This window comes from Felis catus, chromosome A1 (genome assembly GCF_018350175.1).
Source record: "Felis catus isolate Fca126 chromosome A1, F.catus_Fca126_mat1.0, whole genome shotgun sequence".
Classification (NCBI taxonomy): Eukaryota; Metazoa; Chordata; class Mammalia; order Carnivora; family Felidae; genus Felis; species Felis catus.
The window spans coordinates 190,429,194-190,453,784 of NC_058368.1; the positions used below are offsets into that span (position 1 = coordinate 190,429,194).

Consider the following 24,591-nt stretch of genomic DNA (forward strand, 5'->3'; position numbering starts at 1 on the left):
TGACTTGTTGCTTTCTCAAGCTCATCTGTTGAACATGAGCCAGACATGTTCAACTTGCTGTGGGCTCCTAGGATAAGGGAAAGTAGGGCAAGGTTTGAGAGTCAAGTGTGCCCAGTGCTCCTCTAAATACTGGGGGTAGAGCAGAGAACAACCCTGAAATCCAGTTCCTGAGAAGCTCCAATTTAGTAGGGAAGAACGCCCCAAACCATCAAATTCTATTGCGGAGGAAAAAGAGCATAATGGTAGCTAGGCTCCTCAGTTGTGACATTCGGGGCCAGATAACCCTTCATTGTGGAGGCCGTCCTGTGCATTGTAGGATATTTAGCAGCATCTCTGTCCTCTATGCACTGGAGGAGACAGCTGGGCCCCATGAGTTGTGACAATTACAATACCACCTCTGGTTGAAAGCCAACGTTAGACAGATACCTGAAGGAAGTGGCTGGTGTGGGGAATGGTGTTGCTCGGTTGGTTATGAGCTACCTCTGGGTAAGAGGTGACATTTAAGTTGAAACCAAATGAATGTGTGGGCAGCAGCCTCTTCAGGGAGTCTACCAAATGCAAAGGCCTGAATCAGGAAGAAGCCTGTGTATTAAGAGAAAGTAGGGTATATTCTAAGGACTAGAAAAAAAAAAAAAACCAAAAACCAAAAAACAAAAAACCCAAAGCAACATTATGGCTGCAGCAGTGAACAAGGGGGACTAGAAAGAACTGATGCTGGAGAAATGGCCTGGTAACTGGCAAGATGCTAGGTGAAAAGGGCTCTAGGAACACATCTGTTGGAGAAGAGTCCTTTTCTTAGAAAACAAAGCACTTGTGCACATTAAAGATTAGACCTGCTATCCATCACTGAATTATATATATATTTTTCAAATGTTTATTTATTTATTTTGAAAGAGAGCAGGGGAAAGGCAGAGAGAGAGGGAGACAGGATCCCAAGCAGGTGTGAGCTCGGAGCCTGACACAGGGTTAGAACCCACTAACCATGAGATCATGACCTGAGCCAAAACCAAGAGTTGGCCGCTTAACTGACTGAGCCACCCAGGTGCCCCTCCAAATTATATTCTAACGTGCATTAATGTGCTCCAGTGACATTGGTCTTAGATCAGATCTAAAAAGTTTGGGGGCACCCGGGTGGCTCGGTTGGTTAAGCATCTGACTCTTGGTTTTGGCTCGGGACATGTGATCTCACGGTTTGTGGGTTCAAGCCCTGAGCCTGCTTGGGATTCTCTGTCTCCCTCTCTCTCTCTCTGCCCCTCCACTCCCCTTCTCTCTCTCTCTTTCTCTCTCAAAATAAGTAAATAAACACTAAAAAAAATTAAAAAGCCAGTTTGATTGGGGTAACAAAACAAGGGGAAGGAGAGGGAAGGGGGGTACATCCCGGCAGTGAGGGGCTTTCCACAGGGCTGTGTGAGGGCACCCAGGCCCAGCAAGAGAAGTCCTGGAAGAACAGGGCTAGGGTGTCATTGCAGCGTTCAGTAGCAGGTGGTGCAGGGATGCCTTCGGTTGGCCCACAGTGGATTTTTAAACTAGTTTTGATGTGCACTTTTAGGCAACAGTGCATTAGAACCATGACTTAATGGATATTGTTTAGGATGACTAAAATTTTAAAGTTAATTAATCTAAAACAACTTGAGTGAACAAGAGCCAGACACCAGTGTGAGTTTAGCAAAGGTCATGCAGACGCATGAAGTCAGGGAAGCAACAGGTTAGATCAGCTGGGAGGTAGTTCAAATACAGACTCCTGGGCCCCCCTCCTAGAGATTATGTTTCGTAAGACGGGTGGGACCTAAGAGTTTATTTTTTTGTTTGTTTAAATTACAGAAGACAAGCTACTACAGATTATTTTACATTTCAACCAAAATATTCAGATTTCCTGAAAGAGTATGTAGAAATAAGAGCAGGTAATCTTCTTTCATTTCTACTTCTTTCTTTCCTTTTTAAAAGTTTATTTAAGGGGCGCCTGGGTGGCGCAGTCGGTTAGGCGTCCGACTTCAGCCAGGTCACGATCTCGCGGTCCATGAGTTCCAGCCCCGCGTCAGGCTCTGGGCTGATGGCTTGGAGCCTGGAGCCTGTTTCCGATTCTGTGTTTCCCTCTCTCTCTGCCCCTCCCCCGTTCATGCTCTGTCTCTCTCTGTTCCAAAGATAGGTAAACGTTGAAAAAAAATTAAAAAAAAAAAAAAGTTTATTTAATTTGAGAGAGAGAGAGAGAGAGCGAGCGAGCGCGCACAAACAGGGGAGGGTCAGAGAGAAGGAGAGACAGAATCCCAAGCAGGCCCCACACCATCAGTGCAGAACCCGATGTGGGGCTTGAACTCACAAACTGCGAGATCTTGACCTGAGCTGAGATCAAGAGACGGATGCTTAACTGACTGCACCACCCAGGCACCCCATTTCTACTTATTTCTAAAGTGAATCTCGGGAAATGAAGCTGGAAACCTTATATTTAGAGTGGGTGGGTATTTTCATGCCAGTTTTGAAGACAAAATTTCTCAGAGTCCCCCGATGTAGGGAAGATGCATTTATCCTCTGCATTTCATAGCCTGGTTTGTGCAGAATTGTTTCTTCTGGGTTCAAAAGTGCTCTCTAGAAGGAAAGAAATAGCAATTGATCATTTGTTCTTCCTCTGATCAAGTTTCTTTATCAGTTGGTTGTGGACCACTTTGGGTACACGTCCTCCCAAGACTTGGTTTCTTCTTTGACTCTTGATGACATCAGATTATCTGAGGAAATATAACAGAAGGGCATTCCTCACCCCTCTGCAAAGGCGATGACAGGTAGCACAAATAAGTAGCTTTGATGTGGAACATGAGCATGGTGTCTGTAGGGCTGTGGGAGAGTCTAATAATTAGGACCCCCAGGAATCTAATTGCAAGGTTCCCTTGGGGATTGTCAAGGGCCCTTCCAACTCTGACTTGTAGTCATCGGTTACCAATTGTGTCTTCCCACTCCTTCCGTCCCTTCCCCCACACGGCCATCGGGATAATCTAAAGAACCAAGATCTGATTGTGTAAAGTGTGAACTGAAAAGCTCCCACTGCTCTCTGGTGGGTAAAAGTTTGTAATAAGCCCGTCAGAGCATCTTCCTTGTCTGCTTCATGCAGCCCCTCTCTGCCATACTCCAGTGGATGGAAATGCCTCAGATACCCACTCTCTGCTCTGCAGGTCAACTCACCCTCCAGGAATGCTTGTCTCCTACCTCTCCACTGGGTATGTCATTCCTCAAGGTTCAGCTCAAAATGTTTCTTCTTCAGCCTTTCTGGACCTCATCTACCTAGACAGAATTAATCCCATCTTACGAATACTTCTGTGCAACCCTTTCTAGTCACTGGGTGAATGTAATGGAGTGCCTCCCCTCGGCATACAAGCGTGGTGCTAATGCCTAGCTCAGCTCATTCTACATGAGGCCAGGGCATGTGTGGCATCTTTGCGTCAATTACAAGCAGGCCCCCTCTTCCTTCTGGCTGACACAGCCCTGAGCCAGGGCCGAGACTTGTCCAACTGAATCTGTACAAAGTACTACAACCATAAATAGTGACTAATAACTTAGTTCTTTGTGTTAAAGGAATTTCAGTTGACGCTTTTTATACTGAGATCTTTGAGGGAAGTATCTAGTGTCTTAGCACCTAGCATTCATATGAGTTACTTAATACATAGCTGTGAAAATGAGAGTAAATTGTCTGAAAGAACATTTCCTAGAAACTTTGTGTATGTGCTACAGCGGGGTGGGGAAGCGAAGAATGTCTTTAAAACTCTTTTAGGATATAGAAACAACTCTGTTCGTATGACTGGCCGGAGTGTAGGAGTCTGTGTGACTCCCAAGGACTCTCTGAGGCCAGTGATTTGTAACCTTGGCTGTAAATTATAATCACCTGGGAAGCTTGGCCAACCTACCTCTACTCAGACCAATTGAATCAGAATCTCAGTAAGTGGGGCCCAGATAGTGCAGCTTTTCAGTCTCTGCAGGTGATTTCAATGTATAGCTGAGACTGCAAACCACTGACCTAGAGAGAGGGGGAGGGAAAATTACAGCATGTTTTCTTGTTCTGTGTGACAAGTGCTCTGGAAAACATAAAACAGTACAAACTAAAACAAGAAAATATCAACAAGGGGCTGGGGCAGGTGAACAACCAAGTAGGAAAGGGCATGCTGCTGGGTAACAGCAGATCTGTCCTACATCTGGCTTCTATGGCAACAGCATTATATTGGCAGCCCTGGGGACAAGAAGTCTGGACGTTGCTTCACTTTTGTAAAGCTTCTCAGGAAGTTGGCCCATGGCTGTCTAGCTGACTGTCCCTGGGCCTCCTAAGAACTAAATGTTTTCTTCTACAAGTTGTAAGAATAAGCAAAGAAGAAAATCCCCTTTGGCCTGTGAGGAAATGCTCTAAGGTAAACTTCTCTGTTTTTGTACTGTGGATTGCTGAGACGGGGTTTGCTCTATCTGGCAGTTCCTGCACCTGCTTGAACCTAAAAAATACTTGGATGAGGACTGATTCACACATTTCTCAATAGACTTTATTTTTTTTTTTTTAGAGCAGTTTTAGGCTTACAGAAAAGCTGAGCGGAAAGTATGGAGAGTTCCCATATAATCACCCTCCTCTCTCCTAAACAATGCATTCTCCTCCACCATTAACAGCTCTCCCAAATGTGGTACATTTGGTGTCACTGGTGAACCACCATTGACATATCACTATCAACTGAAGTCCATAGTTTACATTAGGGTTCATACTTTGCATTGTGAATCCTAAGGATTTGGGAAAATGTATAAGGATGTGTATCCACCATTATAGTATCATACAGAATAGTTCTACTGCCCTAAAAATCCCTTATGCTCCACCTTATTCTTCCCTCACTCCCCCCAGACCTGGGATAACCACTATCCTTTTTATTGTCTCCATAGTCTCACCTTTTCCAGTATGTTATCTGATCGGAATTATATAGTATGTGGCCTTTTCAGATTGACTTCTTTCACTAAGCAGTATGAGTTTAGGGTCCCTCTATTTCTTTTTGTGGAATGATAGTTCACTGTTTTGATGTACTACAGTTTGTTTACTCATTGACCAATTGAAGGACATCTTGGTTGCTTCCAAGTTTGGGCAATTATGAATAAAGCTGCTATAAATACCCAAGGGCAGGTTAAGGACAATGTTTGCTTGGTAAAGAGTAGTTTTAATTTTGTAAGAAACTGTTAAACTGTCTCCCAAAGTGTCTATAGCATTTTGTATTCCCATCAGCGATGAATGAGAGTTCCTGTTGTTCCACACCCTTTCCAGCAGTGGGTGTTGAACTTCAGCCATTCTAGTAGGTGTGTATGCCGTTGTTGTTTTCATCAGCATTCTCTAATAACATATGCTGTTGAACATGTTTTTATGTTTATTTGCTATCTAGATAGCTTCTTTGGTGAAGTATCTATTCAGATATTTTGACCATTTTTAAATCAGGTTGTTCATTTTCTTATGGTTGAGTTTTAAGAGTTATTTGCATATTTTGCATTTTGGTCTTTCATCAGATATGTCTTTTGCAAATGTTTTTTTCACAATCTATGGCTTGTCTTCTCATTCTCTTGACAGTATCTTTTGCAGAGCAGAAACAATTTTAGTGAAGTTCAGCTCATCATGGTTTTTCTTTCATGGATCATGTCTTTGGTCTTGTTTCTAAAAAGTTCATTGCCATACCTAAGGTCAGTCAGATTTTTTCCTATGTTATCTTCTAGGAGTTTTATAGTTTGGCACTTTATGTTTTGGGGTATGATCAATTTTGAGTTAATTTTTGTGAAGGGCATAAGGTCTGAATCTAGGTTTGGATTTTTGCATGTGGATATCTAGTTGTTCTAGCACCATATGTTGAAAAAACAATTCTGCCTCCATTGAATTTCCTTTGCTCCTTTGTCAAAGAGCTGGTGACTATATCAGTGTTGTTCCCTTTCTTGGCTCTCTATTTTGCCCATTTATTTATTTTTCTATCCTCTGGTTAATAGAACACTGTCTTGATTACTGTAGCTTTATAATAAAACTTGAGATTGGGTAGTGTCAATCCTCTGACTTTGTTCTTCAGTATTATGTTGACTATTCTGGATCTTTTGCCTCTCTCTAGACACTTTAGAATCAGTTTGTCAATCTCCACACAATAACTTTCTGGGATTTTGATTGGGATTGCATTGAGCCTATGGATCAGGTTGGGAGGAACTGACATTTTAACAATATTGAGTCTTCAGATCCATGAACATGAAATATCTGTTCATTTATTTAATTCTTTGATTTTTTTCATTAATTTTGTAGCTTTCCTCATATATATCTTACACAAATTTTGTTATATTTATACCTAAGTATTTCAGTTTTGAGTACTAATATAGATGGTTTTACATAGAAAAGCAATAGACTTTGGATATTAACCTTGTATCTTGCAACCTTGCTGTAATGGATTATTCTAGGATTTTTTTTTTTTTTAGTCAATTCTTTTGGATTTCCAATGTAGACAATCTTGTCACATGTGAACAAAAGAGTTTTATTTCTTCCTTCCCCATCGATATATCTTTTATTTCTTTTTCTTGTCTTTTGCATTGGCTAGGACTTCCAGTATCATGTTGAAAGGGCATACCTTTTTTGTTCCTGATCTTAGTGGAAAAGCATCTTGTTTGGGCTTTGAACAAGGACCAGGATCATGAGACCTTTTAAAGATGTCTTGGTATATGTTCATTCCAAACTCATCTATATCTTCAATCTTCTGCTTTCTACTGGAATCTTCCCCTCTGCCTGTGAATATGACAAACAAAAGCCAGTAACAACTTTCCCTTGACCCTTTAAACTCTGGCTGCTCTCCTTTCTCTTTCCTTAACTTCTGAGCCAAACTTCTCTGTTGCAAATATCCATTTCCCTGACTCTTATTTACTCCTTAAACTAATGCAATCTGGTTTCCAGCTCCACTCCTCCAATAAAGCCATTAAGCAATAATAGTTCGATGCAAATGCAGTGACTATTTCTTAATCTTTATCATACTTGACCTTTTTGTAGCATTTGACCCCACTAACTAAACCATACTTTTTACAAACTTTCTCTTCCTTTTGCTCTCAGGGAGTGGTGCAGTTTATCCTGACTTTCTCCCTATTCTGCGTTTGTTCTTAGAATCTGTGGCTGGATCCTCTTTCTCTCTCTCCTTGAGTGTTAATGTGTCCCAGGACTCCATCTACCACTTGCTTCTTTTTTGACATCTTCTCTGCTTTTACTGGAGATCCCCAAGTTTCTATTATAGTCAGATCTCTCTCTTTAGCTTCAGACAGAGTTGTGATAGTTACATTATCAATGTTTATTGAAGTGTAGTGTTGAGCAGATTACACACAATTTAGTAGTAGAAAATCCCATTCCATAGATGGAGAAATTGAGTTCAGAGACTGACAATTGGAAATTTCTAGAAACAGATGTGATTCCATCCATTTTGATTCTAGAGTTGTGCTGTTAAGTTAGCTACTAACCATATACGGTTGTTTTAAATTTACATTAATTAAAATTAAATTGAAAATTCAGCTTCTTGGGGCACCTGGCTGGCTCAGTTGGTAGAATATGTGACTCTTGATCTTGGGGTCATGAGTTCAAGCCCCACAATGGGTGTAGAGCCTATTTAAAAAAATTCAGTTTCTTAGTCACACTAGCCACATTTCAATTGCTCAATTGTCACACATGGCTAGTGGCTTCCCTACTGGAAAGCACAGTATAAAACATTTTCATCATCACTGAATGTTCTATTGAATATTGCTGCTCTAGAGACTTCCTCTAATCACATCTGGAAAAGTATTTTCCTCAGTCTCCTTTCTCATTCCGCAATGACGGGGTAATCATTATTCACAGTTACCTGTGTAACCTTCCACAACTTTCTCTAAACAAATTCATATAAAAACACCCATATAATACACATTTTGTTTTATGTTATTTTTTTAAAATGAGATCAAATTATACTTATTGTTCTGTAACTTGCTTTGTTACCTAGCAATAGATCTTGAACCTACTTCCACATCAGACTTTTAAGAAACTGCCAAACTATTTTCCAGAGCAGATATGCCATTTAAATTCTTATAAGTTATGGTGGTATCTCATTGTGGTTTTAATTTGCATTTCACTATTGACTAATGACGTTGAACATCTTTTCATGGCTTATTTGCCACCTGTATATCCTCTTTTTAAAAGAATGTTTATTTATTTTTGAGAGAGAGAGAAAGAGCATGAATGAGGGAGGGAAAGAGAGAGAGGAACAAAGGATCTGAAGTGGGATCTGGACTGACAGCAGCCAGCTGGATCCAGGGCTTGAACTCACTAACTGTGAGATCATGACCTGAGCCAAAGTCAAAGTTCAAAAGACTGAGCCACCCAGATGCCCCAACCTGTATATTCTTTTAAGTGAAATTTTCATTCATGTCTTTTGCTCATTTTGTGATTGGAATTTTTTATTTTGTTTACTGTTGAGGTTTGAGAATTTTTCACATATTCTACGTACTAGTCCTTGTGGTTTGCAATATATGTGGTTTGCAAATATATTCTTCCAGTCTGTAATTAACTTTTTTTCCTCTTAACAGGTTCTTTCATGGAGAAAATGTTTAAAAATTTGATGTGGTCCAATTTATCAGTTCTTCTTATGTGAAGCACGTTTTAGTGTCTAGTCTGAAAATGCTTTGCTGACCCTAGATCCAGAAGAGTTTCTCCTATAATTTTTCCTAAACACTTAATAGTTATATGTTTTACATTTAAATTCATAATCCATTTTAAGGGTTAATTTTTATATAAAATTTGAGGTTAGGTCGAGGTTTATTTATTTATTTATTTTGCCCATGGATGTTCAATTGTTCCAACACCATTGTTGAAAAGGGCATCTTTTGGGGCGCCTGGATGGCTCAGTTGGTTAAGCGTCCGACTTCGGCTCAGGTCGTGATCTCGCGGTCCCGTGAGTTTGAGCCCCGCGTTGGGCTCTGTGCTGACAGCTCAGAGCCTGGAGCCTGTTTCAGATTCTGTGCTTCCCTCTCTCTGACCCTCTCCCATTCATGCTCTGTCTCTCTCTGTCTCAAAAATAAATAAATGTTAAAAAAAAATTTAAAAAAAAAGGGCATCTTTTCTCCATTGAATTACATTTGTACCTCTGTCAAAAAAATTATTGATCTTATTTATGTGAGTTTATTTCTGGGTTTTCTCTTTTTTTTTAACTGAGGTATAATTGACATATATTAATGACATTATATTCGTTTCAAATATACATCGTAACGGGTTGATATATGCATATATTGCAAAATGATCATCACAATAAATCTAGTTAACATCTGTCATCATACATAGTTACAAAACCTTCAAGGTTCTTTTAGCAGCTTTCAAATATGCAATATAGTATTATTGAGCCACAGCAACAATTGATGTGGTCATATGAGTTTTCAGTGGATTACATTGGTCAATTTTTTTAATGTTGAATCAGTCCTGTGCCCTTGAAATAAACCCCATTTGGTCATAGTGTATAATTCTATTTATATGTTGCTGATTTCTATTTTCTAATATTTTGTTAAAGATTTGTGTGTCGTATTCTTTTTTTTTAATTTTTTTTAACATTTATTCATTTTTTAAAAATTTTTTTTCAATGTTTATTTATTTTTGGGACAGAGAGAGACAGAGCATGAACGGGGGAGGGGCAGAGAGAGAGGGAGACACAGAATCGGAAACAGGTTCCAGGCTCTGAGCCATCAGCCCAGAGCCTGACGCCGGGCTCGAACTCACGGACCGCGAGATCGTGACCTGGCTGAAGTCGGACGCTTAATGCTGGGTGACTGCGCCACCCAGGCGCCCCATTGTGTGTTGTATTCTTGAGAGATATTGGTGTGTATTTTTCTTTTTTGTATGTCTTTGTCTGGTTTTGGTATCAGGTTAATACTAGCTTCATGAAATGAATTGGAAATGTTTCCTCCTCTTCCATTTTTTTTTTTGTTGTTGTTGAGAATATTGTGTAGAATTGATATTAATTCTTCTTTAAATATTTGGTAAAATTTTCCAATGAAACTATTGGGCCTGGAGATTTCTTTTGGGGAAACTTCTTTAAGTTATGAATTAAATTTGCTTTAATATTTATAGGGCTATTCAAATGATCTATTTCATATTGGGTGACTTGTAAAATTTGTGTTTCCTGAGGAATTGGTTCATTTTATCTAAGTTGTCAGATTTATCTGGGTAGACTTGTTCTTAGTAGTTCCTTATACTAAGGTAGGGTCATCAGTTGTATCCCCAGTTTCATTTGTGATATTGGTAATTTGTGTCTTCTTTCTGTTTTTTCCTTCCTTCCTTCCTTCCTTCCTCCCTTCCTTCCTTTCTTCCGTCCTTCCTTCCTTCCATATGTATTGCTCGAAGTTTGTCAATGTCATTGTTCTTTCAAAGAACCAGCTCTTTGTTTCACTAATTTCCATTAATGTTTTTCTGTTTTAGATTTAGTCAAGTTTTGCTTCTATGTTTGTTATTTTCTTCTTTCTTTTGGCTTGAGTTTCTTTTACTCATCTTTGTGCATGTTCTAGGGTAGGAGCTTAGATTACTGATTTGAAAATTTCCCCCTTTCCTAATGTATGCTTTAGTACTATACAATTTACTCTCCCCATTGATTTAGCTGTGTCCCACAAGTTCCAACATGATTTTTATTCAGCTCAATGTATGTATGTACGTATGTATGTATGTGTGTATGTATGTATGTATATATGTATGTATTTTTACTTCTTTGAGAGATCCTCTTTGATACATGGTTTGTTTGTTTGTTTTTAATATAATTTATTGTCAAATTGGCTGACATACAGTGTGTAAAGTATGCTCTTGGTTTTTGGGGTAGATTCATCTCAACAGGTGCCCTCATCCCTGCTCATCCCAACAGGTGCCCTCCTCAATACCCATCACCCACCCTCCCCTCCCTCCCATCTCCCATCAACCCTCAGAATGTTCTCAGTTTTTAAGAGTCTCTTATGGTTTGGCTCCCTCCCTCTCTAACTTTTTTTTTTTCCTTTCCCCTCCCCCATGGTCTTCTGTTAAGTTTTTCAGGATCCACGTAAGAGTAGAAACATATGGTATCTGTCTTTCTCTATATGACTTATTTCACTTAGCATCACACTCTCCAGTTCCATCCACGTTGCTACAAAAGGCCATATTTCATTCTTTCTCATTGCCACGTAGTATTCCATTGTGTATATAAACCACAATTTCTTTATCCATTCATCAATTGATGGACATTTAGGCTCTTTCCATAATTTGGCTATTGTTGAAAGTGCTGCTATAAACATTGGGGTACAAGTGCCCCTATGCATCAGCACTCCTGTATCCCTTGGGTAAATTCCTAGCAGTGCTGTTGCTGGGTCATAGGCTAGATCTATTTTTAATTTTTTGAGGAACGTCCACACTGTTTTCCAGAGCGGCTGCACCAGTTTGCATTCCTACCAACAGTACAAGAGGGTTCCCATTTCTCCACATCCTCGCCAGCATCTATAGATGGCGGCATAGGAAGACGCTGGGCTTACCATGTCCTGCTGATCGCTTAGATTCCACCCACATCTGCCTATATGATTTCAACTTTTAAAAATTTGTTGAAGTTTGTTTAATGACCCAGGATGTTGCCTATCTTGGTATATGTTCTGTGATAACTTGAAGAGAATGTATATTCCACTATTAATGGGTATTTGTAAATGTTGATTATATCTTGTTGGCTATTGTGTAATGGCGTTCAATATCCTCGCTGATTTTATGCCCAGCTACTCTTTCAGTTATTGAGAGAGGGGTCTTAAAGTATCCAGCTATAATTGTCAATTTTTCTATTTCTTTTAGTTCTGTCAGTTTTTGCTTCACATATTTTACAGCTGTTTGGTGCATATACATTTAGGATTGCTATGTCTTGCTGGACGGTCATTCTCCTTTCCTGCCTCTGGTAATATGTTTTGATTTGAAGTATACTTTACATGATGGCAATATAACTGTTCATGCTTTCTTGGATTAATGTTCAGATTAGTGTTTGCTTTGTAGTATCTATATTAGTTTGCCAGAACTGCCATGACAAAATACTACAGATTGTGTGGCTTAAATATATATATACATATATATATATATATATATATATATATATATATATATATATGTGTGTGTGTGTGTGTGTGTGTATTCTCTCACAATTCTAGAGGGAGGAATCTGAGATCAAGGTGCCAGCAGGCTTGGTTTTCTCTGATGAATCTTTGGCTTGCAGATGGCTGCTAAGTCTCATTATGTCTTCACTTTGTAATCCCTTTAAGTATTTTTGTGTCCTGTTCCCTCTTCTTATAGGAACACTAGTCATATTGGATTAGGGTCAACCCCTACTTTAAACGTAATTACCCTTTTAAAGGACGAAATACTGTTACAGTCTGCAGTGCTGGAAGTTAGGGCTTCAACATGAATTTGGGGGCAATACAATTCAGCCCATAGCAGTATATTTTTCTATCCTTTTATTTTCAACTTGCTGATCCGTGTATATTTGAAGAATAAATATCATATAAACTGACAATGCCTTTTAATCCACTCTTCTAACATCTCCTTTTTAACTGAGGTATTTAGACCATTTTCATTTAATATAACTCTTGATACATTAAGACCTAGGTTTCCCATTTATATATATATATAACTTTTTTTTCTTTTTCTTTTTCTTGCCTTCCTGTGGGTTACTTGGCTGTTTTTTAGGATTCCACTTTGATTTATCTGTCATGTTTTTGAGCGTGTCTCTTTGTATAGATTTTTAGTGGTTTCTCTACTTATTGTATAATACATGCATAACTTGCCACAGTCTACTAGTGTCAATATTTTATCAGTTTGGATGAAGTATAGAAACTTAATCTCCCTTTACCTCCTCCCACTTATAATTGTGTTAAATATTTCCTCTACATTAATTAAGAACTTCCTTCATCTGAGAACGTCTTGAACGTCATTTTGCCAGATATAGAATTCATGTTTGACAGTTCGTGTCTTTATCACTTGAAAATGTGTCACTTCCTTTGACCTCCATGGTGTCAGATGAGAAATCCGCTGTTACTCAAATGAGTGTTTCCCCCCAAAACAATGAGTCATTCCCTCTTGCTGCTTTTAAGATTTTTTTATTTGTCTTTAACTTCAGAAATTTGACTTATGTGTGTGTGCGTGTGTGTGTATGTGTGTGTGTATGTGTGTGTGTATGTGTGTGTATGTGTAATTATTTTCTGATTTCTCTTGTTTGAGGTCTTCTCAGCTCCTTGCATCTGTAAGTGTCTTTCTTCCCCAACTGAAAATTTTCTAGCCATTATTTACTACCATTGTTTCAATTCCACTCTTTCCATCCTCTCCTTCTGGAACTCCAGTGATATGAATGTTAACTCTTTTGTTTTAGTTGTTCAGGTTGCTAAGACTCTGGATTTGTTTGTTTGTTGTTGTTGTTGTTGTTGTTGTTGTTGTTTCTCTCCGTCACTCAGATTGGGTAAATTTGTTAATGTTCTCAAACTCTCTGTGTCTCTCCTCCATTATCTCTATTATAGTATTGAACATATCTGTCAAGCTCTTATTTCAGTTATTTTATTTATAGTATTTTTCAATTCCATGATTGCAGTTTGGTTCATCTTTGTAACTTTTATTTCTTTGTTCACAGTCCTAGACATTTTTAGGAACAAGCATACTTTTTCTCTAAATATTTCACTATACATCTTTAAATTGTGAAATAAAATTTGTATGTAATCACCATTATTACACCTATAAAACCAATGATAATTCTTTTTGTTTTTAAAGTTTATTTATCTTGAGAGAGAGAGAGAGGGAAAGAGAGCATGAGCAGAAGGAGGGACAGAGAGAGAGAGGGAGAGAGAGAATTCCAAGCCAGTTCTACACTGTCAGTGCAGAGGCTGGTGTGGGGCTCGATCCCACCACCCTGGGATCATGACCTGCGCCAAAATCAAGAGTCAGATGCTTAACTGACTGAGCCACCCAGGCCCCCCAAACCAGTGATAATTCTTTATTACTAGTCTAAATTTGAATTTCACTGATTTCCCCCAAATGTCTGTTTATAATTGTTTCATCCAAATTAGTATCCATACAGGACCTATAGACTGCATTTTTTTGCTTTGTCTTTTAACTTTCTTCTCATCTAGAATAGTGACTCCTCACTTTTTTCCATGCCATTGACTTGTTGAAATACTAGATAGTAATTCTTTAAAATGTCCCACCTTGTGGGCTTTCCAGATTGTTTCATTCCCTATAAACTGGAAGTTTAAGATAAATGCTTGATTAGGTCCAATTTCAATATTTTTGTGAAAAATACTTCATAAGAGGTGTTATTAAAGTGCTATTTCTAGTAGTAAAAAATTGAGGTATAGAACCTAACTATCTAGTAAGGAGGACTTACTTAAATAAATTATGACAGGGGCACCTGGGTGACTTAGTTGGTCGAGCATCCCACTCTTGATTTAGGCAGAGGTCATGATCTCAGGGTCATTGGAGTGATCCCCATGTTGGGCTCTGAGCTGAGTGTGGAGCCTGCTTAAGATTCTCTCTTTCCCTCTGCCCTTCTTCCCTGCTTGTGCTCTCCATCTCTAAAATTAAAAAAAACAATAATTAATAAATAATGACATATCCATAATGTGCAACCAATACTGAAGACATGAAGAAATATTCAGTAAGAAGAGTGCTTGAATACAAATTTGAGAATGTGACCCATGTTCATATTGTGGTAAATGAGAAAAGCTGGTCGCCAAAGCTAAGATACACCCCGCGTGAATATGGGTGGTAGGATCTACATCACAACCCCGTTGATTAGTGCTGGGGTCAGTAAGCTATTTGTCCTGTTTTTCCTTTGTAGGAAATAAAGAAAAGAAAGATCTGTAACGGTCTTTCATTACTTTGTAATAACACTAACATAAAAGCAATGGAAGTCATCTTCCAGTAGATAATCAAAAGAATAATAAAAATAATAAAATTAAAAAAAATTAAAAATGTAAATAAATAGCTTAAATGTACACCCCAGAAATAAGACGGTGTAAAGAGGATGTGAACCTCTGCGGTTTCCTGTAGGTTCCTCAATGCCTTTAAACTACCTTCTTTAAAGAGGGAATGCAGAGTGAAGCAAAGCAGCACATGACCGGCTTTAGGAGTCACTTACACTTGAAGCCCAGAACGTGGGAAAGGAGGCAGACAAGACACATGAGAAAAGAAATGTAAGGCGCATGGGTGGCTCAGTCTGTTAAGCATCCGACTTGGTTTTGGCTCAGGTCATGGTCTCTTTGGGGGTTAAAGCCCCACATCAGGTTCTGCGCTACTAACACGGAGCCTGCTTGGGGTTCTCTCTCCCTCTCTCTTTCTCTCTCTCTCTCAAAATAAATAAAGAAACTTTAACAAAAGAAACAAAATGGAAACATCCCCCAGTTTAATAAGTAGGGCTGGTAGCTGCTCCTTCTCAACCCGGAGCTTCAGTGAGCCCTCAGCATGTGAATGCCCCACCCTATGACTGACATACACTGGGCAGTCACTCTAGGCACAGTCCAGGCCATGTCATGTGGACAGCCCTCCCTCATGCCCGTGGTAAGGGGCACTAGAGGCCAGCCAGGCCACAGCTGTGAAAGGAGGCCTGACTTCTGAGGCCTCACCGTTTCCTCTCTGGGGTCCTTCTTGTATGCCGCCCGCACCTTTCTCACTTCCTAGTGCCAAAGAGTCCTCCTCCGGGACCCCATCACCACACCCACATTGGTTCTTACTGTGTATTTATTTTGCAGGAAGCATCTCTGTGAGGCAGGGTGGGGTGGTGCCCTGGTGTTCAGGCTCTAATCCCCTGGAAGAGTCTGACTCTACCTCTTGCTAACCTGAATCCTCAAGCAAGTAATTTACAAGTCAGTTTCTTTACAGTGTCCTTAGAAACACAGCATGTGAGCTTGAAGGGTTTCCAAATATTTAACATCCGATGGTTGTTTTGTTAGGTTCCCAATGGCATGTTTTGGGGTTGAAGCTCAGGAACTTTTTTCTCTACTTTCTCCTCTCTTCTTTCCAACTAAGTATTTAGCAGAGAAAAGAATTAAAATAACTTAAAGGATATGTATTTTTTCCCTGAATTGTTATGTAAAATTTAACACAGCTAAAAAAAAAAAAAGAGCAGAAAACAATTACTCTTTTTCTCTTTGCTTACACCCACTCCCCCATTTATCAAAGGGAAATCTTTGTTAGCTGAATCTGTTCCAAGGTTGTTTCTTTGTCCTGGGCTTAGTTTTACAAGTGCTTAAGAAAAATTCCTTACATTTCTATAGAGCTTTACATTTTACAATGTGTTTGTACATACTTTGTGTAATTTTCTCCCCTAGCACTTTTAAAAGCAGCTATATTGAGGTACATTTTACCTATAATAAAATTCACTCATTTTAAGTGTACATCGTATCGGCAAACGAGTACAATTATCTAAGCACCACCACACTCAAGATGCAGACATTTCTTTTTTTTTTTAATTTTTTTTTAACGTTTATTTATTTTTGAGACAGAGAGAGACAGAGCATGAACAGGGGAGGGGCAGAGAGAGAGGGAGACACAGAATCTGAAACAGGCTCCAGGCTCCGAGCTGTCAGCACAGAGCCCAATTCAGGGCTCAAACCCACAAACCGTGAGATCATGACCTGAGCCGAAGTCGGACGCTTAACAGACCAAGCCACCCAGGCGCCCCAAGATGCAGACATTTCTATCACTCCAGCAAGTTCCCATGTGTCTCTTCTCAAGCAATGCCCTTCCTTCCCGCCCCAGCCTCCAGCAACTACTGATCTGTTTCCTTATCTCTACAGTTTTGCCTTGTTTTAGAATTTCCTTTGGATGACACGGTAGAGTATGCAATCTTTTGTGTCTAGATTTTTCACCTGGCCTAATGTTTTTGAGATGCATCAGTGTTGTTGCACGTGTCGATAGTTTGTTCCTTTTTATTGACGACTAGCATTTTGGTGCGTGAACATTCCAGTTTTTGACTACTGGGAATAATGTTACAGACATTGATGTACTTGTATTGACATAGTTTTATTTCTCTTGGGTAAATATCTAAGAGTGAAATTGCTGTGTCTATGGCAAGTGTCCATTTAACTTACTCCTAATTGTTTATGGGAGGATGTTTTGACTCATCACAAAAACTCTAGACCAGCGGAAGGCAGCTCTTCCTACTTTACAGATAAGGAAACTAAGGCACTAGGAAAGTTTTGTGCTTTACTCAAACTTCTGCTGTGAAACTTTGGACATGCTAAGATTAGGACATAGACACCTACTATTCACTTGCCTTTTCATTTTTTGTTTTCTTTCTCTTTAGATCTTTTGTTTTAATGTGAGAATGTAAGTTAATTGTACACAAAATTTAAAAATGTAGATATGTAAAGAAAAAGGAGCCAACAATTGCCTGTTTCCTCCACTCAGAGGGGACCATTGTTAATGCTTTTTGTATCATTGCAGGCTCGTGTCTGTGTGTGTGTGTGTGTGTGTGTGTGTGTTTCTTCCTGCAAAGACAGTTAAGATTGTGTGTAATCTTTGTGTCCTGATTGCCACATTCAGTCATGAAGATCATTCTCCCCACTTCTGTCCTGAAGATCTTTTCACATTAATAAATACACACCTACAACATCCTTTTAAGAGGTTGCTGAATCTTTGTATTGATGATTCAGTATGAATTTTTATATTGATGGCACATGACAGTTGGTTATTTTAGATTTTGTGCTATTATTAGCAATAATCTGATATTCAGTTTTAAGAACTTATTTGTATCTCCACCTATTTGTAAAGCATACCTATGCATTTTGAGATGAATCATTTGATTCTAGATTTGCTGTTCTTTAAAAGTGTAACTTTGATTTCTTTCCAAGTATACCCTAGAGATGTGGGTGAGGGGATTGGTCTCGCTGTGGAAATGAGAAATGGAACTCATCTGAGTGAAGAAATAGGTCTGTTATGTAAGACGCTTAGGTGGTGAGTTTTGTACTTTGTCTCAAATATTTTTTTGATATGAAAAAAAATCCCTCCTACCTCCCAAAAGAGGAACATGGAGTAAAAATTTGGCAGCAAAGAGTCTGCAAGGAACAAGCTGCCTTTAGCAATGCAACTCCAGAAGTTTCACTTCTGTCTCTTCCTCTTCTCTGCCCAAGAGGGAAAACTCTTAAAATGCATGGAGCCAGTTGAAAAGAGCTTCAATATTAGAGTGGGGACAGAGCTGATGTCAGACAAAGAGCCAATTCAGTAACCGGCCAAAATGACAGTGGTAAAAATAATCCAGTTCCTCTCTATAAGTGTCCATTCCCAAATGGTCTCTGTGCAGTTATATGAACTAAACTTATTCCCCTTGAGTTCCCATAAAGAATTACTCTTCTCAAATCCTCTTTGCCAGAGAAAACAGTAGAATAAAAAAGGCAACAGAGAGATTAATTCACACTTAAAATTATTTTCCACTTCTGTTGCTTCATTTTCTAAAAAAAGTATTTTCAGAGACCTGAGGTAGAAGGAAGTTTGGTATCATTGAGTTCGGTCTCCTCATTTTATAGATGAGGAAGTAGGTGGAGAATATAATGTTTAGATTTCACTTTGATCTTTATTTTCTTTTCCTCTAAAGATCGAGTTCTTCAGTTCTGGGCTTCTGTAATGCTTTTTGAAAAGAGTTGTTTCCCTACTCACTCCTTGATTTCCTTGACTGGACTGGTTTTCCTAGGAGAAAAGTATTTTCTGTCGTTATGGAGTACAGTATAAACCTCTCAGGACTAGTTCCATTCAAGAAATGACCTGTTCAACTTCCTTCCCTCAATCCGCTCCCCTTTTCTCTCTCTTTTACCTTTCTTGTTTCTTTCTTTCCTGTTTCAGAGAAAGAAATAGTCTTGTTCCTACAAAGAAAAAAGTTTTCACATGTAGTCTGTTACCCCCTTTTGTTTCATACAGTTTTTTTTGAAAGGTAATCCATGTTAACTGAATACAAAATAGAAAGTAGTCTCTATTTCAGCAAAACTTGTCTGAAAAATATAAAAGTAAGGTATAAATCACACTAGCAAGAAAGTATGTAGTAGTTAATAAAAAATGCATGAAACCTTTATGAAAAAAAAATTGAAACTCTGTTAAGGAACACAGGACAACCTGATGTGCCGAGCTAATGAATGGAATGATTTAACATTTGTAAATATATCCATTCTTTTTTAATAAATCAGGTCATTTAGGCCAGTTGCAATAAAAATCCAACACGATATTTTTTCCTGATTTTATTGAGATATAATTGCAATGTCAGATTGTGTTAATTTTAGGTGTACAACATACCTTAGTATGTGTGTATATTTCAAAATTATTACCATAATAAGTACATACATTATTACCATAATAAGTACATACATAAGTACTTACATAATAAGATGGATGTCAACATCCATCACCTCACAGTTATAAATCTCTTTCTTGTGATAAGAAGTTTTAGGATTTACCCTTTTAGCAATTTTCAAACATACAATATAGCATTATTAGCTTTAGTGGCCATGTTGTAATTACATCCCAGAGCTTATTTATCTTATAACTGTAAGTTTGCACCTTCTGACTACCTTCACCTATTTCACCGCTCCCCCCATCCTCCTTATGGACTCTATTTAAGCACTCAACAATTGATTCTAGAGTTTTCATGGAAGTATAAAATATAAAATAGCAAATTTAATAAATAAAATAAAAGCCAAAGGTAGCGGGATGTTCAGAACCATTCTTCTTAACAGTAGAGCCTGCTGCCCAGCCATCATATTAAATAATGTAATAAGAGCACAAGGACAAGAGCACCAACAAAAAGCCCAGTGAAACAGAATAAATAACACAGAACACACACACATCCACATACATTTATCTACCTGCCTAATATTCTATATAACATACAATAGAGATGGCATCACCGACCAATGAAGAAAGGATGGATTTTTAGGGGAAAGTAATGAGAAAACTAGCTTATTATATAGAAAAAATAAAGTTAGGGTTCTATCTCATACCATAAATAATAGTGACCTCCAGAGAGATTAGGGACCAATTGCAAAACCAAACTATAAAGCTAGTGAAAAAAACTATAGACAAATATCATAGTGATCTTGGAGTGGCAAAAAGGAAAACCTCTTAAACAAGACCTCCCAAGTAGACGTCACAGTGATAAAGCTTGATACGTTTTAATAAATCATTATTAAGACTTTCAGTTCAGTGAAGTATTCGATGGACAAAGTTGGTAGAGGGTTGATGGAGCAGAAAACATTACCTGTAATGTTTAGAGATGATACTGAACATACACATAAACACACACAGACACAAAATAGAAAAATGGGGAAAGATAAGAGAATTCCATTCACTGAAGGAGAAGAAACGTTAACAGTTAAGCAGATGTGAAGAGGAGACTAAGCTCATAGTAGTAAAAGAAATCTAAAGGGAACAAAGTAAAACATTACATTCATCAGCTTGGCAAAAATTATAAAGAAGGATATAGTTACTCACCCCTCCCTGAAGCTAGCTGTTCCTGAGCAGAGCCCAGAGCCGCCCAGATATTTATTCTGATTTGCAAATTTTGATTCTTTGGTCCAGGTTATAAGAGATTCAGAAGTTGTTTATTTACTGGAGGAGAAAAGGGCTCCGTTTGTTGGTGGTACCTTCGTTTTTCTCCAGATTTCCATTTGGTTTCTTCTGGTTGGATCATTAACAAATGATTCCCTAGTATGGATTTGTAAACTGCTTGAAAAAAAGGGGGGTGGATTTCATTAGAAAGGATGTGGGGAACAGAATTCTCATGCAGAGCTGGTAAGAGCAAAACTGGTCAGTTGATTGGGAGAAAGACTTGGTAGCACTTACAAAAATTAAGTGTGTGACTAGCCTATGATTTAACAATTCTTTTCCTGGGTACCTATCCCTAAGAAACCCTTTCTCAGGTCCATGTAGAGATAGGTGTGAGATTGTTCATTGAAATATTTGTTTGTGTTAGTGAGAAGTTGGAGGCAAACAGATATTCATCATTAAGAGACTGTATGGGTGTAATAAGGGATATGCCTACAATGGTATAGTCAGCAATTAGAAGCTATAAGATAAACGTACATACAGTAATACAGATCTTAAGAACATGGGGTTAAATGAAAATAGAAGCAGAATGAAATCTATAGCAAAATGTTTTATAAATTAAAAAATAACATTCAAATCAATACTATGCATCTTTCAAGGATACTTACATATCTAGGATACTCAATACATTAGAGAAAAAGTTAGGATAGGTATGTAGATAACAGAGAAAATAGGAGGATGTGTAACAGACCATGTTGATGTTAAGCTGTATGGTGGACTTAACTCTGCACCTGTGAAAAAGTGCACATGTTTACTCACACAAAGAAAATTTATTCATTGAACAAATACTTATTGAGCACGTGCTAGAAGTGAAAGAAAACATATCACCCGGATCACAGCATTTAGAAGAGCCACTCAACATTCTGTACACCAGTGCTTTTCCCCTACCCCCTTCTTCTATTTCTGAATCTTTGACTCACAAAAATTAAACTTTTCTGCGGAAACACATTTCCCCTTTTGAATGATGCTACAAAACTGCTTTTTGGCCATCCTAAAAATAACCCATTCTACAAAACTGCTTTTGTACAGTGCTACAAAAACTGCTTTTTGGCCATCCTAAAAATAACCCGTTCTCTTGACCATCATCATCTTGTCTTTCTATTTCTTGTGTCAAGACAACAACTTCAAATAGATAACCAAACTTTTTTTTTTTTGGTATGTATGTATGTATGTTACATATGTATGTATTTTTCCTTTTTTAATTTTGTTTCATTTGATTATACGTATATGCCACATATTCTTTATCCATTCATCAGTCAATGGACATTTGGGCTCTCTCCATAGTCTGCCTATTGTTGATAATGCTGCTGCTATAAACATTGGGGTGCATGTACCCTTTTAAATCTGTATTTTTGTATCCTTTAGGCAAATACCTAATAGTGCAATTGCTGAATCATGGGGTAGTTTTATTTTCAGTTTTCTGAGGAACCTCCATACTGTTCTCCAGAATGGCATTCCTACCAACAGTGCAAGAGGGTTCCCCTTTCTCCACATCCTCACTAACACCTGTTGTTTCTTGTGTTGTTAATTTTAGCCATTCTGACAGGCGTGAGGTGGTATTTTATTGTGGTTTTTATTTGTATTTCCCTGATGATAAGTGATGTTGAGCATCTTTTCACGCATCTGGATGTCTTTTGAAAATTGTTTATTCGTGTCTTCTGCCCATTTATTTAATTTTCTGAGAGAGAGAGAGTGCAAACAGGGTAGAGGCAGAGAGGGAGAGAAATCCAAAGCAGGTTCTAAGCTGTCAGCACAGAACCTGAGGCAGGGCTCAAACTCATGAACTGTGAGATCATGATCTGAGCTGAAACCAAGAGTTGGATGCTCAACCATCTGAACCACCCAGGCTCCCCATCTTCTGCTTATTTCTTAACTGGGTTATTTGGTTTTTGGGTGTTGAATCTGATAAATTCTTTATAAATTTTGGATACCAACTGTTTATCAGATATATCGTTTGCTAATATCTTCTCCCATTCTGCAGGCTCCCTTTGAGTTTTCTTGGTTGTTTCCTTCACTGTGCAGAAGCTTTTTATTTTGATGAAGTCCCAGTAGTTCATGTTTTCTTTTGTTTTCCTTGTCTTTGGTAATGTGTCTAGTAAGAAGTTGCTCCAGCTGAGGTCAAAGAGGTTGCTGCCTGTGTTCTCCTCTAGGATTTTGTCTGTCTCACACTTAGGTCTTTCATCCATTTTGAATTTATTTTTGTGTATGGTGTAAGAAAAGGCCCAGTTTCATTCTTCTACATTTCGTTGTCTGGTTTTCCCAACATCATTTTTTTTTTAATATATGAAACTTATTGTCAAATTGGTTTCCATACAACACCCAGTGCTCATCCCAAAAGGTGCCCTCCTCAATACCCATCACCCACCCTCCCCTCCCTCCCACCCCCCATCAACCCTCAGTTTGTTCTCAGTTTTTAAGAGTCTCTTATGCTTTGGCTCTCTCCCACTCTAACCTCTTTTTTTTTTTCCTTCCCCTCCCCCATGGGTTTCTGTTAAGTTTCTCAGGATCCACATAAGAGTGAAAACATATGGTATCTGTCTTTCTCTGTATGGCTTATTTCACTTAGCATCACACTCTCCAGTTCCATCCACGTTGCTACAAAAGGCCATATTTCATTTTTTCTCATTGCCACGTAGTATTCCATTGTGTATATAAACCACAATTTCTTTATCCATTCATCAGTTGATGGACATTTAGGCTCTTTCCATAATTTGGCTATTGTTGAGAGTGCTGCTATAAACATTGGGGTACAAGTGTCCTATGCATCAGTACTCCTGTGTCCCTTGGATAAATTCCTAGCAGTGCTATTGCTGGGTCATAGGGTAGGTCTATTTTTAATTTTCTGAGGAACCTCCACACTGTTTTCCAGAGCGGCTGCACCAATTTGCATTCCCACCAACAGTGCAAGAGGGTTCCCGTTTCTCCACATCCTCTCCAGCATCTATAGTCTCCTGATTTGTTCATTTTGGCCACTCTGACTGGCGTGAGGTGATATCTGAGTGTGGTTTTGATTTGTATTTCCCTGATAAGGAGCGACGTTGAATATCTTTTCATGTGCCTCCAACATCATTTGTTGAAGACTTTTTTCCATTGGATATTCTTTCCTGCCTTGTTGAAGATGAGTTGACCATATAGCTGTGGGTCAATTTCTGGGTTTTCCATTCTGCTCCATTGATCTATGTGTCTATTTTTGTGCCAGAATCATACTGTCTTGAGGACTATCACTTTGTATTATAGCTTGAAACCTGGGATCATGATACCTCCAGTTTTGTTTTCTCAAATGGATAACCAAATTTACCTTCACTTCTCAGTGTAGAATTATTACAATTTATTCTATCCTTCTCTTACAGATGATTTCTCAAAGATTACCAATGGTTTCTTAGTTTTAATCAAGTGGTCTTGTTTTCTGTTTAAATAAATAAGCATTTATTGGGTATATACTTTGATATATAGTATGATAGGAGGTAGTGGCATAAGAAGATTCTAGTACAGTCCCTGTGTTCTAGGAGATTTAATACCCAGTTAGAAAGTAAATATGGACATGGATACTCTTACTATGATGTTCTAATTATAGAGATAAGATGTGCCCAGCTTACTACTGAAACTCAAGTGGGACCTTTGAATTCAGGAAGACTTTTTATAGACTATTCAGTCTGAATGTTGAGAGATGAATGAGGTAAGTAAAATTAAAGACAAGTGGTTCTCAGTCCCAGCTGCACATTTGATCTTCAATATTAATGCCTCAGTCCCACCCAAGACCAATGAAATCAAAATTTCTGGGGGTAGAACCTGGGCATATTATTTAGAAGTTTCTCTTTTGATTTTAAGATGCAGCCAGATCTGAGTGCCACAGATCTAGACTGCTACAGGAACAAGAGCAAGGCTACAGCGGGGTAAATGGTAGCCATATGGCTAGTAAGCAGCAGAGCCTCCTATCGTGGATTGCCTCACCTGAATGTTCTTACCCACTTCTCATTGCTGTTTCCACAGGACTGAGGTGATATTAGGAT

The 24,591-nt window shown here is 38.5% G+C and overlaps 1 protein-coding gene across 1 annotated transcript in view; it reads left to right on the forward strand.

The window, feature by feature from the left end:
- The first annotated feature begins 4,366 nt into the window (after positions 1–4,366).
- The window catches only part of TIMD4 (T cell immunoglobulin and mucin domain containing 4), a 62,846-nt gene continuing 42,621 nt past the window's right edge, over positions 4,367–24,591 (forward strand). Inside the window, exon 1 of the mRNA XM_045036381.1 lies at positions 4,367–4,385. The gene's annotated coding sequence lies outside the window, so the exon portion shown is untranslated. The remainder of the gene's footprint in view (positions 4,386–24,591) is intronic.